The following is a 21,745-nucleotide window of genomic DNA, read 5'->3' as shown; positions in this document are numbered from 1 at the left end:
CTTTCATAATACAATACCATGGGCCCCGGCTCATAGGTGAGTCTTCAAAATTGACCAAAACAAGGGGCTAAGACCCCTTTGACTCCTATCTATCTACGTGCTCTGCATCCACATTTCGCGAAGACTTTACATTCTTTACAAAATTCTTTACAAAAAATGACTAACTTAATCCAACTCTACCGCAGGGGACCTCATCCCAACAAAGATGTTTGTATTCAATGGAGTATGGTTGGTCATACTATTGTGACCTGTTATCATCGATTTTATTCTTCCATGTCTATTCTAGAGAGATGTTGCATTGTTGACAATGATGTATGAGTTTTCTGCTGCTAGATAAAATATTGTGGAGAGGATGTATTTTTTGTTGTCGCTTCAGAGTTGGTTGGATATTTGTTACTGATGTTATGGATTTGATTAGTGTTGTTGATGTTAGTAGATCACTTTATTTTGTTGTTTCTATGTGTTGGTGATATGAATTGCTACTTTTACTATGACATGGATTATGTTGTTGTTGCTTCACAGGAGAGAGAATGTGTTTCAGCATTTGTTTTTGTTGAGTGAGAATTTATTGTTGCTACTAATTTTTTCAGAGTTGGTTGGAGTTTTGTTGTTGCTACTATGGAATTAATCAGAGTTGTTGTTGCTGCTATATATTGGTGTTTTTTATCTGCTACTACTGCTATGTCATGGATTATGCTATTGTCGCTTCAGGGGAGAGAGCATGTGTCTTCGTGTTTGTTAATGTTTAGTGAGTGTTTATTTTTTCTACTGGTAGGATATGTATTTTTCTTCTCTATTGTGATGATGATTGGACATCATTTGTGTACAGGGGGATTTTAGTGCACATACTTTCAAGGGGGGTTGTTGTTTCTACCTTTCATTCTTTCACTCCATTGTTCATCACCTGAATATGATTTCGAGTGGAGTTTATGTTATTTTTGATGGATCCCATTGCATGTATAGGAGTATATAACATTAATCCTTGACATGTTTATCCATTTTCCAATGTTTCCAAAGGGGGAGAATGTAAGGATGTTGATAAGAGGATCCTTTCACCTGGGGGGTTGACATCAATGCCAAAGGGGGAGATTGTTGGCATTGATGTGTGTTGTAGTGTTACAGAGCTGCAAATGTGTGGTTGGTTATCATTGATGTCAACCTAGTATTTGGGTTGTAGGTGAGATGGTTATGCATGTGTATAGGTGGCTTGTGTATGGTTGAGGTGTAGATAGTCCCTAGCATGTCTACTAGCTGGGACTACCTTGGAGATGGTCCTTGGTTGGAAGCTGACTAGCTTGGAGGCCTTATCATGATGGTGATGGTATATTAGTATGTTGCACTAGCTTGGATGTCTTCCCATGATGATGATCTTCATGATCATGTTCCTGCATATAGTTGATGATGGTTGCTTCATGAGTTAGAGTTCAAGAGCCTTGTTGGTTAGGTCTCCATGGTCTCTATATCCCAAATGAGGTCTCCGAAGTTGACATGTTATACATTAGGCTTGGAGAGGATCTACATTTGAATGTGGATGATTTAGATGGTTATGTGGATCATAGAGGATGTTTCAAAGGTATGGAGATGTATATTGATGGCAAGGATGTTGCAAAGAAGTTTGATGACTCAGTTGCTTAATATGGTTGATGGTCGACATCTTGGTCAAGCTAGTTTCACTTGGGATGTTGATGGAGTTGCTGCAGTGAATTGGTGAAGCGTTAGAGAGGTCTCAAAGACTTCCAGAGGTCCTATAGAGGTTGTTCAAGCCATGGAAGAAGTTTGGGCAAGTGTTGAGCTGAGGAAACATGTTTTTGAAGCTCCTCTTCCATAGTCTCATGCATGATGGTTCGAGGGAGTGATTTTAGGCTCCAATCGCTATCTAGACAGGCTCAAGGGAGTGGTTATAGATCCAATTGCATGGATAGAAGTTATAAGGGAGAAACTAAGGAATTTTACAAGTTTTTCTCTACATTCCTTGTGCTGCTCAACCTATTTTGGTGTTGTGGAGATGTTATTGATTGATATTTTCCAGCATATGGTCAGAAAAAGTTTGTGGGCCCTCTAGAAACTAATCAAGGTTGAAGATATCAAAGGGCTAGTGGAGTTAGTAATTGATTTGATTAAGAAGCCTTCCTCAACCAAATTCGAAGCACATTAAAATATTTTTTGAGTTTTTCATAACCTGTAGCATTTACTACAATACTCAACACATAATAATGATAAATATAAGAAAGTTGTGAGACTATTTGGTTGTTTGCTTGGAGACTGTATTGAGGGTGCTATTGTGAAAGAATTGCGAGTGAGTAGATTATGCAACAACTTGTCACATTGTTTATGCATAGATATATCAAATATTTGTGAGCAGAAATCAGAGTTTGAGTTGGGAAGAAGATTCAGAATTTGTGTGTAGTTTGTGGCATAAAATTGGTAGCTTGTTGTATGTTTCGAAGAGTGTTTTGTTGTGTGAAGTAGTGAAGAAATTCCTTTCTCTAGGTCAGATTATGATTCAGATTTGATGAGAAGAATGTTAGAGTTATTGGGTTGCTCATGTTGAGCGAATTGAGAACCCAGTTTGAAAATATATGAAATGTGGTTCGTGTTATCACTCAGGTTGTCCTTAAGCTCCGGAAAAGGATACGACCGAGGTAACCACAGACCAACTTTGGACTGCAGGTTCTAGCCCACCTACAATCAGAGAGGGCTCTCTCTTTCAGATTTAGCTTTGTTGAAAAGGATCTTAGGCTAGTTATTGAGTTCAGGGGTTTTTGTTCTGATTTTGGTGGGAAAATTGATGTTCTCAGGTAGAGAGGCAGAGCATAGTATGAAGTTTCAAACCATTTGGCGTGGAGTCGAAAAGGAGGACTGCTGGTGTGTTTTCTTGGTCCCAAGAGAGAAAATGGAGCAAGGTAGCTGCAAGTGAAACAATGTTTCAGGTTTAAAGGATGGGATGAATGCTAAGTAATGAGGGGCAGTCAAGAATCCCTCAATCAGCTTAACAGGGGAAGATAACAGAGCTCTACCTAGGGGCAGTAAAGAATCCCTAGATAATCGGCACACACAGGTGAATCGGGGTAAATATGAGCCAAAAGGAATTCATATTCATTACCAATTCATTCAGAAGAAAACATAAAGAAACAGCAGAAATTGAGCATAGAGTGTATTCAAACAAATTCTAAGCTAATCTTTCTTTCTGCTATTTAGATAATGGTAAACAGTAAACAGAGGAAAGAAGCACTTATTGTATCAGGTTGCAGCACAAGAATTCCATCTTCAGTCTCTAGAAAACATTAACAACACATCAAACAGTCTCTTCTCAGAACTTTCGGCAATCTTTGATTATAGAAACAACTTCAGGTATACAGTGCAAGTCTCTAGTGAAAAATACCAATTTACCAACCCTTGAAACAATGCTGAGGGAGGTATATATAGGGAAACCTCTCTACAATTTGTTTCTTTGACCTAAACAGGTCCTAAAGAATAATTAATTTGACCTAATCCTATCTTAAATAAATGCATGAAAATATCTTTGGTTGCGCTGAGGGCTGCCGTATGAAAATTAAGTGAATGTGCTTGTCCTCGGTGGCTTGGTGCAGTTGCCTCTGCAATAACTGTGCATGGGTTTCTGTTCTTTGCTGTTCGGCCGCCTTAAATGTTTTAGCTGTGATTTGAAGGCAGGGATGCGCTCACACTTATTGATTTGACTTTGCTGAGGGGCTCATCAATGCTTAGCTGTTTCGAGCCCCTAAAAATCTTGACTAGTACTCTTTGACGTCCTTTTCTTCCTCTGATACTCTTTGTCAATAAACCGGGCTACTGCTCTGATGTGCTGTTGTTAAATCAGAATTTAATGGCCGCTGTTCGGCCTTTGTTTCCTCTAGAACTGTCTTCTGCTCCTTTCTGCATGCTTCGCGAAGAAAAACGGGTCATTCGGAGCCTTTCGGGCTTGCTGGGGGCTGCGTGATGAGAAGATTCCCCATTTTGGCTCATTTTATCCAGCGATGCGCAAATAGCGCATCAAAAACTACCTCAAAAACTAATTCCGGGGCTCCAGAGTGCGATTTTCGCCCTTCGCGCCAAAATTGCTAATGACGTCAGCATGAAGGACCTTGTACGGCGGATGACATGGCAGGATGATGTTAGCATGATGACGTCAGCATGTATGGAGGTGACGTGGCAGTACGGCAGGTCTGATGATGTGGCAGGGACGTGGCAGGGTGACTCGGCGGTACGGTGGCAGGAGGCCATGCAGGCAGATGACATCAGCGTCAATGTGGTGCTGACGTAGGATGGAGGAGGGTGGTAAATGGTTTCTGGGTGCACCGCCTTTAAGGAAGGGTGGTTTTGTCAGGGGGGGCTCCGCCACAGCCCAGGAGGTGACGCGTGGCGGGAGTACGGTGGGAATACCACCCATCTCTCGAACGCTAACCTTTGGGTGGCTTGGGAGAGGGGAAGGCCCGCCCACCGTTGATCTGTGGGGCAGGTGATCGGACGGTCGGTGATGAAGGTTAGGCGGCGGAGGGATAAGGGGCAGGAATATACACGGAATATTCCAAATTTAATAAAGCGCGGCGGGGGGGGGTCACAACTATGGTTTACGTGGGTTATGGGGGTTATAAACGGGCGAGTTAATATATTTACACTCGGAACTTTGGCATACGGGGTAAAACGTGGTTTTTTCAGGGTTTATGAGTGGGGGTTTAATGATTTGTGCACAAAACTTTAGGTTAGGGGCGGGAAAGAGGGTTTTTGAGGGTTAGGACTAGGCAACAACGATTATTAGCCTGACCAGGTGCCAGACTAATTCCTGTAAGACTCGGATGGGCTAAAAACAGCCCAAGATGGACTGCCTTTCCCCGGACTTTAGTTGAAATATGGCTATAGTGCCAGGGAGGGGATATTTAATATTTTTGGGATTTACATACATAGTCTTAGTAGGGGAAGGGGATGCAGATTAGGGATTTAGATAATACAGTCAGTAGTTAATATGGAGATGACCAAAAAGCGCTAAGTTAAGGGTCCTTAGGCTAATTTTGGGGAAAAGAACTTGTAAAGAAATGAAATCCTTGAGCGAAGCAGATCTTCACCAAGGCAGCTGATATGGAGAATGATGGAACTAAGAGGAATCAAGCAGATCTTGACCTCTTTGGGGAAGTTAGTAAATGACTTGGGAAATGAGAAGAAGGGGAAGTTAGTTATGTCTAGCTCGAGCTCCTCCAGATGAAAAACTGCCTGATAACTGTGATCTGAAAAGATATAAGACTTTAAAACACAAGATTGATCATGAATCATCATTCTGCAACCTCACAGCTACCTACCCAACCTACCTTCCTAACATTTTTTCTTCTTTTTGGGTGGGTGCACTTAGACTTGTAGACCCTGATTTACAATTTTTCTTTTGAATGCTTTCCTATCTAAATCTACACTTGTTTCTACCAAGGGCCCAGATTAAGCAGTTGGGTCCCTTTGATTCTCTACCTATCTACAAATCTGCCAAGATTAAACTGTTTGGACAGATACATTCTCTATATTCTAAACAGGAAATTGAAACCTAGGGAGACCAATATTACACTGTTTGGACCTCCCTTAAATGAAAACTCTTCAAAACTGGAACAACTCATCAAAATTGGAATACAACAGTGCCATTTGGACTAGCACAGTTCATGGCATCTTGTGGAAATATGGAACACTGCAGCCTGCAAAGTATGACATATTTGGCATGTAAAATTGTCAATCATGAAAGATGAAACCCTGTTGCAACAGGAGGCTAACAGTGGCTCCACTTGGGGATGGATTTTCCTTATGAAAAGCCAAGAATAGCAGGTCAGACTGCCTTGTTTTTCAATTTGCTGCTGTAGACTGGAAACACTTCTTTGTTCTGGCTGCTAAAAATGTGAAACTTTGAAATCTGAAACATTCTCTCCTCAACTGAGTTACTGTGAACTATATAGCATCGCCTGCTTTCTTCTACGTGCTTGATAACTATGTACAATGCTGTTGGAACATGCCTTTGACTGCAAATAGTTCTTTTCTACCATGAATTGCTTGTAATGTGACAGTTTTCCTCTTGCTGTTTTGTTGAAATTGGTGTAGAGACAGAGCCTTTAAAACTGGAATACTCGCATTGGCTGTGTCTTCATAAAATTTACTGTTGTTCCTTAAATAATCGGCCTGCTTACACAAAATAAAAACAGAATGCTAATATATACGAATATTAATGCACAAAGATATATACAAGGCTTGCGTTGTGTCCCTTAAAAGGGATCATGGTAATGTTTCAGCATACGGCCATTAACAGGGCCTTCTTCAACAGTGCTATCCTCTATAGACCTGAGAAAATAAGTGTTATTTCCCTGAACAGCAGAGACAACAAATGGCCCTTTCCATAAAAAATTAAATTTAGCATGTTTGCCCTTGTCTTCTCTTCTTGAATCCCACCTTAGAACTTTGTCACCAATACTGAAATCCTCAGCCTTAACTCTCTTATCAAACATCCTTTTAAGCTTTTCTTGCAAAATTTGAGCTCTGTTGTAAAACTTGTTCTCTGGTTTGCTGAAGATGAATAGTCTGATTGATTCTTCTTTGAATGTCATTTGGTTCAGCCTGAATCTCTTGTAACAGCTTGATAGTAGGAATGCCTAGGGATGAAGGAAATCTAGCCTCCATGCCGTATACCAGCTCATAAGGGCTCATCCCAATTGATCTTTTGCTTGAAAGTCTATCTGCCCATAGGGCATTTATCAATTTTTTGTGCCAGTTCTTCTTGTTTTCTTCTAGCACCTTCTTTATGATGTTGATGAGACTTTTGTTTGAAGATTCTGCCAGGCCATTACCTTGAGGGTAATAAGCTATAGAGTGGCCCAGGGTGATATGAAACTTATGGCAGAAACTGATCATCTTTTTGGACTTAAAGGCAGCGGCATTATTAGTGATGATTTTCTCAGGGCAGCCAAATCTGTTGTGTGTGGAGCATGATTGTTCAGAGGTCTTTGTTTCAGCCGGATGTATACCCCATGTTACACTAAAAAATGTCACCATGACCATTTGCAGTTAGTATGGCTCCATCAACTGTCATACTATCCTTCTTGGCAAGTCTCATGCCTCTGCTTTTCATGTCAAACTCCAAGAAAGAGAGAAAAGTCATTTAAAGTCAATTATCTCTGGGTACGCAGTTTCTCTCAGCCTTACCTGCGTGTATGCAACCCAAGTTCACAATACCTGCGTACTTGTACGCTCTGTCTGTAAAGCAATGGGTGCGTACTCCCATAAAGGTCAAAAGGCGCAAGTTTCACTCCAAAAAAGTTACTTGTGGTCATTTCTAGAGCATTCTAGAAGCTTGTTTGACGTGTATGGAGCGCCTCTAGATGGTTCATGTATCCCTATGAAAGAGGAACTTATCACATCAAGAGGGGAGCTAACCCATCCAAAGAGGGGCTTATCCCATTGATGGTGGACCTGATTAACTTCCTCTAGAGCACTATAAATACAGGCATTGGGCCAGAGGGAGGAGAGGTTGAAAGCTGAACATTCCTAAGGGTAGATGCTGCTGAGATTAGGACTTCCTTGTAGAAGCTTGTGAGGAGAGATTCTCATCCTTCTTGTTTCATTTGGAAGTGGGTGAGCTGATCAAAGTAAAGGAAAACTCTTGCTGGACCCTGGGAGGAACTTGCACAACACCAAGGCTCAGGTTGTAATGGTTTCTTTTGTTTCCTATTAATACAAATAAGTCCATTCTTCTCAACAATTTGTTATTTATGAATTGTTTCATATACTCCTTGGTCTGTATGTTAAATATGTTTTATTTTATGAGATATTCAGGTGCTATTTAATCGTTTGATTGTTAGCGAATGCAAGTTTCGAAGAGAAGGGGGAGCTCATCCGGATCGACGAGGCTGGACTGCTACAACAGCGTTGGACTACAGGTAGGATCTAAACACTTGATTTCTTATATGGTAAATGCATATTTAGAGAAGGATTGTTCTTAATTGTCTTGTTTGTCACTAGAAAGCCTTAAGCTTCTAGGGAGGTTGGTTTTGTCCGCAAAATTGACTCTTTCCGCATGACAAAATGGCGACTCCGCTGGGGACTCCATTGATTTGAATGATTTTTCCTTTGTCTGAAACTTTGATCTAAGAAAAGTCTTTTTCTTTCTGGTTTTTGGTTGTCTGACTGTGTGTTTGGGTGGCTTAGCTTAGGGTTAAATTAGATTTTACTTTTTCTTAGTTTTGCTAGAAGTACGCAGCCTCTGAGTTGAGCACAGTGCGTACCTGTACGCACTGCGGCTTTGTGCACAGAGCGTACACGCACCTGTGTAAACAGGTTGCCTGCGTACCCTATCAAAATTGAGAAAATTTCAATTTTCTCCTTTTTGCCTCTTAGATTTTGCTTTTAATTTGTTTTTTCCACCCAGATCCACTGGTTACCTACCAAAGATCTTCATCTGAACTTGTTTCGTCAGTGTCAAGTGTTTTAGTGGAATTTGTAGAGGTTCTAGCCTTAGGGTTTGATTTTTGCATTGGTCCTGTAGTGATTTTGGCTTTAGAAGTCGTAAAACCTTGGATCTCCCTGGTATTTGCAGTCTTCTTAGGAGTCAGACCTTTCATAGAATCTACCCTTGTGAGACATCTACCTTTGTTTTGTCTCTTTGCTGAATCTCGGAAAAGTTTGTTGATTGAACTGTGAATTTCATTTTACGAAAAAGAACAAAAGATTTTATGTTTGTTTTTGGCTAGTTTTTTATTCTGCATTGACTAGTCCTTAGTTAAATCATGACTGAGTAAAACATCCTGGGATCATACTTTGTAGGTTTTGGCCTCATTAGATTTGCTTATTAGGTGAATTTCTTTTGATTTGCTTTTAAGTAGCTTTGATTTGATAGATTTGTAAAGGTTTGCTTTTTTATTTTTAAATGCCTTGTTAAGTAGAAAAAAAAAAAAAAAAACTCCAAAAACTCTCTTTTGAAAGAAAAGTTTGCTTAGTGGCATTTGAGTCTTTGAAAGGAAAGGGAATTTTCGCAAAATAATTAGTGGTCATGTGTTGCATGTTTTGGAAAAGATAAAGAGATTGTTTCTTTGATTTTCATTGCCAAGAAAGTTGTCTTTATATAAATTTTGCATTCTCCAACTCTCTTAGCTAAGGAATTCATTGAAAAAGAGAATTAGCATAAATCATCCTAAGTGCATCTTTTTAGTGGTTTGAGTCGAGTCTACACACCATCAGTTTCATCTCCGCTACCTTTTATCTTAAAGAAAAGCCATAAAAATTAACGCTTAAAGTAAAATCAACTTAGTAACTTTTTATTTACTAGGGCTCTGAAACACCAATATAGATCAGGCTAGTGTCTTGGAGTAGGAGAGTAATTAACTCTCCAAGACAGCAAAACCAAACAAGTAGCTTATCTTGTGGTAGGATAAATCCAACTGTTTCATTTGTACTCTGAGAAAGCTCCTCTTAAAGGAGAAGCACGAGACCGTGTCCGAACCAGTGAGGGGATCAATCCTCCTTCATTGGGAAAGACGCTAGATACGCACGTATTACAAACGGTAAACCTCGGATTATTTTCGAGGAGCCTAGGGTCACTTGTCGGTAAACCTTGGATTATTGTCAAGGAGCCGGCAAGGGGATTGAGCTTGTTACTCTGCCCTTGCATGCTATCGGGTCGTAGACTGTTCCCCCAGGTATATTTGTTGTTGTTGGTAACCTTAGTGACCATTATCTTTAGGATTCTACCCGAGGTGACGGTGGAGGGAAGATCCCACTGTACCTGGAGCAGACGTCGGCTAGACTCACTTGGATTTTCCGGGGGGTTCACTTCACTCGAGACGGTTAAAGTGGAGGAACTTGTGCCGGTCTATTCATTAAGCAAGTTGCCGGGGTAACTGTTCCACCCACCACTTCTGTACTGAATTCAGCGATGTTGGGCTTCATCACCAACTAGTGTTTTCGGTCCGGAAGGCTACTGTTTGTGTATGGTTTGACGCCCTAGATTCTTTAGGCGTGTGATTCAAATTTGTTTGGTTCTTTAGAGACTTTAGGTGGTTTGCTTTGAGATTTTACTTTGTTTGCGTGTGCAGTAGTTAAAAGTTTTTAACTGTAGCAGAATTACCGAGACAGTCCCGTAGACTTCGGGGCCAGTCTCCTGAGATTGTTACCATGGCCGATTTGTTGAGGAAGTCCTGTAGACTTCGGGGTGACCCTCCTGAAGACGTCCCGGGTCATTACGAAGGTTTGAAAGTCCTTGTAACTCCTCCTAGTGGCAGTAAAGTAGGTTCACCTGAAGAAGGAGAATCTTCGTTGGTAGTCCATCCAGATTACCAAAGTCTAGAAACAGGTTATAATCCTGAAGCTGTTACAGTTTCCGAGCTTGCTGGTAGTTTTTCATCTACTAGTGATATAGGCGAAGAACCTGAAATATCTGAACCTGTTACTCCAACTTCTAGTGTTCCTGATTCACCTAGGGTAGAACGAGTCATCACCGAAAATCTTCCTTCTGGTTTGATAGCTATTGAAGAACTTGCTCCAGAAGAAGAAGTAGGCGTCCCTATCCCTGAAGATCAACCTACCATTGATCTGAGGGAGCGTGAATCTATTTTTTACAGTCCACCTAGAAGTACTACTTGGTATCTTTCGTTAACTAATTACTTAGACAACTCAAGAATAAGTTTTTCTCCACCTCGTACTCCTTATCCACCCAGAGGTATTTATACTCCTGTAAATATGTCTAGTCAGTCGTCCGTGTTTACTCAACCCCCTGAATCTTTCTTGTATGGTGGTCCTTCTGTTCCTGCTGGGTATCAGTCACTTTCTGGTACTTTTGCAGGAGCATCTCCTCAACCCATTGGACATGGGTCAATAGCTGGAAACAATGGTAATAAACCGTTGGGTATAGGAGACATTTATATGATGTCAGGTTCGATTCCCGGTTCTCAACCTCAAGGTGGTCAATTACCGCCTGGGGGGCAGCCTCAATTAACGCCTGGGGGGCAACCTCAAGGTACACAACTTGCGTCTGGGGGGCAACCTCAAGGACAGTATGTACCCATGGTACAATACATTCCTCAAGGTCAACCCCAGCCTCAATATGTACCCCAGGGTCAACCTCAGTATCAATATATGCCTCAAGGTCAACCCCAGTATCAGTACTTACCTCAAGGGTATCTACCCCAAGGTCAGTACTCGAGTCAAGGTTATCAACCACCCCAAGGTCAATCTTATGTTCAAGGTACGGGAAATGTACCTTTCAATTATCAATCCTACCCTCAATCCAGTTATGGATCTCAATATCCTCAACCTGTCATGGGTCAATACCCCGGAATGAACGTAGTGTGGGATCCATCGCAAGTTCAACAAGTGTTGCAGCCAAGCGTACAGTTGTCATCCCAAACTGGACAACCTGTGGTTTCTGGTCAACCCCAACAACCAGTCCAGTCTAATGTTCAAACTTCTGTACCTTCGGTAGTTACTCAGTCGCCAATTGCACCTAGTACTCCATCTCAAACGACTGCTGCAACTACCGCAACATCTGTTCCTTCCACCACACCTACTTCTGGAGTATCGACAGCTCTGGTTTCTACTGTCTCTGCCACTACTCCATAGACATCTTTACCATTGTCTGGATCCACGATTCAAACTACGGTTTAGATGCCTGTGGGGCAGCCAGGTTTAAGTACGGTTGTTACTACTCAACCACAGATTGTTTATCAACCGTACCAGGGACAGTACCAATACGGGCCTGCTATCCAACAACCGGTTTACCAGTATCAACCGTATCCTGGGTACACTTATCAACAACCACAGCAACCCCAGTACGGTCCGGTTAATCCTGGTTTTCCGGGAGGATACAATATCCCGAATGCGATTCCTGTTCCAAGTTATCCTGGATATCCTCCTCCTGGGACTGGTCTTGTGAATCAGAGTTTTAGGGATCCTAATCGGCAATTGCCGTTTATCGCAACTTTGGATTTACCAGACTTGACGCGCCTAACGAATGATCCAATAAATTATCTTCCGTTCTGGCCGCCAATGCCAAATAAGTTGCCCAGTGATATACCCAAGTTCGAAGGTAAGTCTGGAGAGGATCCATCAAATCACGTGATGACTTACCACCTCTGGTGTGCTTCAAATTCCATCTCGGATGATTCGATCCGTTTACGTCTTTTTCAGCGTACGCTCATTGGTCTCGCGGCCAAGTGGTACATTGAGTTACCACGGGCCTCTTTTTATAATTTTAGTCAGTTAGCTACCTCGTTCTTAACACATTTTCAGTTGCCGGTCAGATATGATAATGGCACCGAGTTATTAACTTCATTAAAACAGTCGACGTCCACTTATATTTCCGACCATATTCATGAATGGCGACGTCGAAGGCGTTTAGTGAAAGTTTTTATCCCGGACCAAATCTTAGCTGAATGGTTTGTTAAATCATTATTACCGAAGATTACTGAAGACGTAGCTAAGGCCAGAGTAGTTACTGAAGAGCAAGTGATTGCTCAAGCACAGTACCTTGACTTAGTTTATACTCAGTCGGGTACGTTACACGAAAAGATCCCAGATCTTCCAAAGTCGAATCAAATTGTTGCTGCTCCTTCTGGATCTCATGCTGCTGATGGCATGATTGGTACGGTAAATACTAAAAGCAAGAAGAAGTCTTCAAAGAATTCTTCGCCCATTATCACCTTACCAGACTCCCCGACAGGAGAGTCTTCTGCTGAAGTTTCCGCTGATATTCACGCTGTAGAGTCATCTACGGCTAAATCAAAAAATGGTGGGAAGAAGAAAGGCAAGAAGAAGAATAAAGCAGACAAAGCTCCAAAGGAGAAAATAGAAAAGTCGGAAACCAATGACGAAAAGCGCAAGCCCCGTTATCCTTGTCTTATTTGTGAAGAAGATCATTTTACAAGAGATTGCCCTCATCGGGCCGAGGTTGCGAAACTCGTCAAAGGTTCCCAAATTCCTGCTGTCTTGAAGGATCCATTTCCGAAAGATAGCAAAATGATAGGTTCTTCCTCGAGTGCCGTTGAAGAACCCATATTGATGATGTCTCATGTAAGGATTGCGACTTGGTCACACGATTACGGTAGTAAAAGTCCTATTGATGGATCGAAAGAAGCAGAATCTTCTCAGTCAAATCCATCAACCTCAGCTCCCGGTTCTGATCCACTACAGATCGAGAAACCTAACCCTGACTTAGTAATTAAACTGCCCGCCAAGGGTGTACTTCGAAGGTCTGCTTTCAATCCACATGCGAGAGCGACCCAGAATTACAACATTGTTGAGGTTTAGCTATTTCACCCTCAGCAATGTCGGCTTTAGAAGTGCTGCAATCATGCCCAGCACAACGAAAATTACTTTTGTCGGCTATAGGAGCTGTTGACGTTCAGGACCCGAACTTGATAATCTTTGATCTAGAAAATAGTACACCGCGTTTACCTCATCAGATGGCTTTCCAGATTCCAGTGATAGTCAAAAACAGGCCTATTCATCGGACTGTAATTGATGAGGGAGCTTCCACGTGTATTATGTCGATACAGTGTTGGAGATCGCTTGGTTCTCCTTCACTTAATCAATCCCCAACAATTCTTAAGGCCTTTGATGGCCGTGGGTTCCATCCGTTTGGCATTCTATAGGATTTGCCTATAGGGGTTGAAGGAAAAACTGTTAGTCTGGATGTGGAGGTGGTTGATGCCCCTCTAGACTACAACCTTCTCTTGGGTCGAAGTTGGTCTTACGCTATGACAGTGGTCGTCTCATCGGTCTTCAGAGTAATAAAATTTCCACATAATGGCAAGATCGTGACCATAGACCAGCTGGCTTACTTTTCATCCGACCCAGCCTCTTCAGAGAGTATCCAGCATGTCGGTAAAACGACTATCCCTTATAAGGATGTTGGTGTAGGATTAGTTAAAGATGCCGGTTTACTGGGAACTTTTCCTTTTCCTCCAATCAACGCCGTGTCTTCGTTCGCATCCATTCATATGATCACATCAGATACCATTGTTTACGACGATCCTTGGATCGTTCCTTCCGAATCTGAAATAGACTCATTTGGTGATGCTATGCCTTTGAGTCCATATGAAATTTCTTATGAAGCCGTGCAGTCTTTTACCGACTCGCGTTCAACCAAAATCGACCAAATGAATGTGGTCCGTGAGGAATCACTTTTCACTTCAACCTCGGAGGTAATAGCGTTTCTCGAAGTTGTGTCATCTGACGAACAACTTTGTGAAGTCCTGTGTGTAGACGATTTACCATGGGAAGATCTCCATCATAGATCTTCGTTTTTACCTGAGGATGATCGCTTTGAAAACGATTTCTCATCAGTTTTTACAGCTGAATATGTCAAAGAAGCTCAGAGTCCAATGAAACATCCTGATTCAGAGCTGAATTTGGGAAACATCTCTCGCACTGTTCCCATTGACATTTTAGTCAAGCCCGGAATCATTGAAAACATTCATATAGGTGCCTCGTGTTCAGATGACGAGATTCAAACATACAAGGCCCTATTTCAAGAATTCTGCGACGTGTTTGCCTGGTCCTATGAGGAAATGCCAGGAATTGATCCCGCAATTGTTTTCCATGAGATTAAGACTTACCCGGACGCTAAACCCGTTCGGCAACGTTTGTGTCAGATTCACCCTCGAAAAGCGGCTGCAATTAAAGCAGAAGTCGAGAAGCTGTTGAAAGCAGGTTTCATTTATCTGATCCCCTTAACGGATTGGGTATCGAATATTGTTCCGGTTAACAAAAAACAAGGAACAATAAGAATCTGTATCGACTATAGGGATATCAGTCATGCTTGTCCCAAATACAACTATCCAACACCCTATATCGATCAAATAATTGATGATTGTGCCGGCAGTGAAATATTTTCCTTTATGGGCGGTTTTTCCGGTTACAATCAAATCAATATTCTACCTACCGATCAACCAAAAACGGCTTTCATTTGTCCATGGGGGACGTTTGCTCATTGCAAATTACCTTTTGGGCTTAAGAATGTCGGAGCCACTTTTCAAAGGGCGATGTCTTATGCGTTTCATGACATCAAACACATTGTGCAACTGTACCTCGATGATTTGCCTGCTCATTCATTACATCGAGCTGATCACCTTGTCCATTTACGAGAAATTTTCATGAGGTGTAGGCATTATCGTATACGTTTGAACCCACACAAATGTGTCTTCTGTATAGAAGTGGGACGATTGCTGGGATTTGTAGTTTCAAAAGCCGGCATTCGCGTCGATCCCTCGAAGGTAGAAGCTATCATCAAATTGCCTCCCCCTTCGAGTCTTTGCCAACTCCAAAGTTTGCAGGGGAAAGCAAACTTTCTACGCCGATTCATTCCTAACTACGCCGAGGTTACAGAAGGTTTTACATGGTTGTTGAAACAGAACGCTCAATTCTCTTGGGATGAGATAGCTCAGCAATCTTTTGATGCACTTAAACACGCGTTGAACCATGCCCTGTTGTTGCATCCTCCCAACTACAACCAAGACTACTTTTTGTACCTCGCTGCCTCTCATTCCACTATTGGAATGGTGTTAGTTCAGGAAGACGAATTCGCAACGGAACATGTGATATATTATCTTAGTAGGACGTTAAATCCCACTGAGCTAAAATATTCGCATGTGGAGAAATTGGCCCTGGCAGCCGTTCAGGCTGTCCAACGTTTTCGTCATTACATTCTTCTCCGTAAAACTACAGTCATTTCGAATTGCAACCCTATGATCTACATTTTGACTAAACAATTGCTAGGGGGCAAGTACTCTAAATGGATCGTTATCCTGCAAGAGTTCGACTTAGAGTTTGAAAAATCTAAGTCTAAGAAATCTTTAGTCTTTGCAGAGTTGATGTGTGACTTCCCGCGTGTTGACACGGAAACTGTGGCAGAGGAACCCATTGCGTACGAATCTTTGTTTCTCATCAGCACTTTAGATCCGTGGTATGGGGATATAATCGTCTATCTCCAAACCCAATCCTTTCGACCCGAAGCTTCAAAGTCAGAACGTCGAAAAATTCGATTCCAGTCCCAACAGTACAAAATTATTGGAGATACTCTTTATCGCCGTGGGGCAGACTTGGTTTTTTGACGTTGCTTAACTCACGAAGAGGCAGAAAGGGTTTTGAATGACTGTCACTCTGGGGCGTGTGGTGGTCATATGTCTGGGTATGCCACAGCTCAGAAGGTGTTGCGTGCTGGCTATTTCTGGCTATCCATGTTTAAAGATTGTATCATTGCGGTCCGAAAATGCCACAACTGTCAAGTGTTTGATCGCAAGATGCGCGCACCACCAGCTCCTCTCCACCCTATAATTGCCGTTGGTCCTTTTTCCAAATGGGGTATCGACTTTATTACATGTAACCCTCACTCAGCCGGGGGGCATGCGTATATCATCTTTGCGGTTGATTATTTTACTAAGTGGGACGAGGCGATGCCTACATTCAAGGCAGACGGCAAAACAGCTGCAATTTTCGTATTCAATCACATTATTGCTAGGTTTGGTGTCCCACAAGCGATAATCACTGACCATGGGCGCCATTTTCGAAACATTATGATGACAGAACTTACAGGCCAGCTTGGTTTGCGTCACGATAGCTCAACTCCTTATTATCCACAAGCCAACGGTCTGGTTGAGTCCATCAACAAAGTTTTGGTTATCATGATCCGACGAATCATTGGGATTCATCGGTCGAATTGGCACAACATGTTATTTTCCGCACTTTGGGCATATCGAACTTCAGTGAAAACATCAACAGGGTTCACTCCTTTCCAACTAGTTTATGGTTTGGAAGCCGTGCTCCCCATTGAATGTGAAATCCCATCACTTCAAATGGTTGTCGAATTACTTCCAGCTACTTCCGAAGAGGAGAAGCATTTATTATACTTAGCTCAATTAGATGAGACTCGACGCGATGCTGCACTGGCAATCGAGACTCATGCAAAACGAATGAAAGCTCAGTATGATCGAAATGTGACCCCTCGAAATTTTTCGGAAGGAGACCTAGTGCTATTGTATGATCAAGCTAACGATAAATTAGGTGCTGGAAAATTCGTTCCTATGTGGCATGGGCCCTACATTGTTAAGCGAAAGCTAGCAAAAGGGGCCTATGAGCTGGTTGACTTTGACGGGGACTCTTTGGGTAAACCCAGAAATGGACTTTACCTAAAGAGGTACTATGCTTAAATGATGGGTGTGAAGATTTTAGTTAAGTTAGTTAGGTTAATTTTTCTTTCTAGCTAGTGTGTTTGTTAGTATAGACAATGTGCTTAGCTTAGAAAGTGTGTTTTTCGTCGTTATTCTGCTTATCTTGGTTTTACCCTTGATGTTTGCAGATGTCGATGCCTCTCCAAACGTATATTGGATTTGCTGATGGTGCTTGTCGTAGTACACGGAATATCTCTTCCGCAGCTTGGGTTATCTATTCGCCCTCTGACGAGTTAGTTTCTATGCATGGGGTGAGCCTCGGTCAAACAACAAACAACATTGCAGAATATAGTGCAGTGATTGAATTATTGTCTGAATCTATGTCATTTGGGATTCGGAGTTTGATAGTGAGGTTAGATTCTGAACTCGTTGTATTACAGCTTAATAGAGTTTATGCCATTAGAAATCCAGTGTTATTAAGGTTATTTTTGAGAGTGCGTCTCTTGGAACGTGAGTTTGATTACATTGAATATCAACATATTCCAAGGTCTTTTAATACATTAGCGGATGCAATTGCTTCTCGAATGTTAGACAGACATTTGCGATAATCATACATGTAAATTTAAAAACATTAACATTTAATCACACATGTTTAACAAGATAAGCCGGTAATAATGATATATATAGATAGGAGTGTGTCAAAAATACATCGTCTTCGATCATAGGTTGAAAAACACCTTATGATCGGCAAAAATGATAAGTACAAAAAATCAAAATGTCACATGTGTCTACAAAAGTGACCATCCAATCACTGGTGGTGCTCCCTATACGACACCACTGCACGGGCTACCCTACACAAGAACCTCCTAAAAGGTCCTGGGACTGCGACTACATAGCGCTGAAGTCTGATAGGAATATCATCTATAGTAGTCTCTGGTATATCCACCGTCAGACGCTCTAGATCCTGCTCCAACTCAGCTAAGGTCTCTGCAGTCGCGTCCTGTGGGACCGGTGCTGGTGCAACTGGTTGTCTCCTCTCGAAAGGCCGGAGATTGGCTAGACGCCGTGGACCCACATCTGCATTTTGAAAATTTTTACTGTCAGTTTTGAGACGATATATAAAAACAAAAAAATATAGATAATTTAAAAACTTGTGAAAAATGAAGTACCTCTGTCATCCCATTGTTATCCCTGTGGAAGAACCATGTCCGGATCACCGCGAAAATCCACTCTAGCATAAGGAAAATCCTGGATCGCAAAGACCTGGTCCTCCAACCAGTGAAAGTAACCCGCAGGAAATCGGACAACTCCCGCTCCCTCATCAGGATGCTGGGCCATCACCGCAACCCATCGCATCAACTTTGGCTCCCGAGGAGGCCCAACCGCAACAGTGAGATGCTGCGGGATCAGCATCGGAACTCTCTCTAGGGCAAAGCTCACAACCAAAGGCCCATACCCAAAGGTCTTTAATTTCTCGTTCTTTGCCCTAGTCAGTTGGCCCTTCATATTGGCCAACACAGCGTCGCACCAGTTGAAAATGGTGCCTCGGAAGCAATCAATCGCCATCCGCATTTGGGACCCGGTGACAATGTGCAAAGCGGCTGCGCCGCAGAGTCTGGTAACTGTAAAGGCAATTACCATAAGTTCAGGTCGGGATATGTATTTGATTTCTATCCCCTTCTCCTGGTTTTGATTATTGCACCACTCTAGCCGAAGACTAGCAAGGGATTGGCCACCCGGCCTAGTCCCAAACAGAGACAGTTGCTCGCCCCTATTAGGCAAACCAGTGAGAAAATATATATCTGAGGGCTCTATCTCGAGCTGGTGCCCTCCGATGTAAAAACATTGATCCTGAACGTTCCACCTTTCAACCAGCCACTCTAAGAATGGCACCTGGGCCCTCATGCCAGGTATGGCCCAGCATTTGTAGAGACCGCATGCCTTCAAAGCATCAATGGAAGGTTGATGATCTATTGCGGCCAAATCAACATCTTTGTGTTCTCTTTCGCGCCAATCAAGCATGGTGGGCAATCTACACACCAGAAAACATCCATTAGAATTCACTAAATCAAAAATTAATGGTTCAAATTTGAGATTTGGGGGTTTAAAAATGCTTTGTGCGGAGTACGCACCCCGCATTCAGAAACAGAGCATCGGTATGCAACTACTCTAAAGGTAGGTTGCGTACACCTGCCATTTTCCCAATGGAGAAAATGTCGGGGTACGCATGTCACCCATGGGGCACCTGCGTACCCCGAAAAGCGGATCTTGAAACCCCAAAGCCCCCAAAAAATCAAACTAGGGCCTAAAATGAAATTCTAAACGGATGAAAACAAAGAGGAGGATGTTGTGGAATACCTGAAAGAGACGGCGCTCGATTCCGATGGTCGGATTCTCCGCAAAGTCCACGGGAAGTTTCTTGCCAAAAGCCCTTTTCTCTCCCTCAACAGTAAAATGGTAAAAATGACATGGTAAAAGGTCTTTTTATAGCTTTTTGGATAAATGAATGCTAAGTTTGTTTATTTTTCACCATGGAAGGATATTTTTCAATGTATTTTTGCCTATCTTAAACAGGTATGAGTAATGTGTTGTTTTTGTGCAAGACAAAAGGACTTTCAGGGAAAATTATCATTTTTCACGAACCAAGACATCAAAGTCATCTTTTAAGCCCTTTTCTGACTCCTAAAATATGAAAAGATTGCCGAGCGTTTCTTTTACACTCGTTAAAATGGAATTAAAAGACGGTCCTCTTATAGCCCTTTTCTGACCGTAAAAACACGAAAAGATTGCCAGATTTTTGTCGTTTCAAACGACGTACCCTTGATCGCTTTTTACTTTTCAGGTCAGAGGCACTAATCATGAAAGTACTCCTTGGTCGCAAGATCAAGCGGTTCTCTCAAGTATTATTTTATACTTTTTCGGGCTTGGGAGACACAAATTTACGAAAAAGTTCAACCCTGGAGTCTTCTTTAGTTTTTTCAGACTCTCTAAAATTGAAAAACACCGAGTTTCTCCTATACTGGACTCATTAAAATTTCACAGTAGAGGACCTGTTCGATTACAAATAGGAACGGACCACTCCTTCTTAGGGTTCGAATCTAAACTAAGTTGGACTCATCCGAAGGATGAGCTTATAATCAAGCATATGTTATCCTCCTCAAGCTTGTAAAAAATAAAGAGGTACTTGCCAGAAATGGTGGGGGAAAAGAGAGAAGAATGAGCCTATTTGTTATCCTTTGTCACAGAAAAACCTTATTACCACTCTTGAACACGACACTTTTCATTCACCTGGGTTGGGAAATCCTTTGTCTTAAAGTTGATTAAACCACTTTGAACCGTTTCTGGGTATTAACTTTGGGTCAATCGTCGCCAAGCCATCTGTCGTGTCGTTATGTGTTCAAGAGGTCTCTGCAAATAAACCATTCATATGCAAAATACTTGTCATCCATTTTTGACCATCCCTGAGTCAGTCCTTACAGCAACATTTCTTCAACTTGAACTATGATTTCGTGTTGTGGGCTTGCCTGCAACGGGTCGCTTTCTATCGACATCAGCACATTATCTAGAGAGATGACTTAGAAATCGTCAGTACCTTGAAGTCTGCATGCATCAATGGCAGGTTTCTCGCCTTTGACGACAGTTTACATCATTGACTTTCGATCGAAGGATTCCGTGACATGTTCGACATCAACCCATTCATTCACATCTCATGGATTGTACTGGGTACTTTGAGAACCATTGACATCACTGGTGGTCTCTCTCACACTTGTTAACAGTTTACATCATTGACTGGTAATCAAGTGGTTTCTACCATGTTCGACATCAACTCATTTATTCGCATGGATAGAATCGTACCAATTCGGGAAGTAGAAATCAAGACCCTGGATCTAGTTTCCACCATCCAGGCTGTGAGGAGTTTTGTATTCATTATATAGTAGACTAATCATAAACAGATGGCTGCATCCATACTGTGTCTACATGTGTCTATGATTGTGATGTACTGCAAAATCATTCCTGTATCAGAGCAGTAATTAGATTGTTAAGTTAAAGTTTTCAATCTGAGTATGGGAATGCCGACCTCAGCGATGATATGATCTTATATATGTATTTTGTGTTGAATATTTGCAGGTTCTGACCGGGCTCTCCACAAGATAATCCTTGAAATGATAAAGTACTTCACCCTTCCTAGATGATTTAAAACCCTAATCTACTATAGGCTTCGCACTTTAGGGGGCAATCTGTTACACTAAAAAATGTCACCATGACGATTTGCAGTTAGTATGGCTCCATCAACTGTCATACTATCCTCCTTGGCAAGTCTCATGCCTCTGCTTTTCATGTCAAACTCCAAGAAAGAGAGAAAAGTCATTTAAAGTCAATTATCTCTAGGTACGCAGTTTCTCTCAGCCTTACCTGCGTGTATGCAACCCAAGTTCACAATACCTGCGTACTTGTATGCTCTGTCTGTAAAGCAATGGGTGCATACTCCTATAAAGGTCAAAAGGCGCAAGTTTCACTCCAAAAAAGTTACTTGTGGTCATTTCTAGAGCATTCTAGAAGCTTGTTTGACGTGTATGGAGCGCCTCCAGATGGTTCATGTATCCCTATGA

Source organism: Pinus tabuliformis, chromosome 4_1, assembly GCF_031772625.1.
Source record: "Pinus tabuliformis cultivar Carrire ecotype Pingquan chromosome 4_1, CPIR1, whole genome shotgun sequence".
Taxonomy (NCBI): domain Eukaryota; kingdom Viridiplantae; phylum Streptophyta; class Pinopsida; order Pinales; family Pinaceae; genus Pinus; species Pinus tabuliformis.
This window is presented reverse-complemented; position numbering follows the sequence as displayed.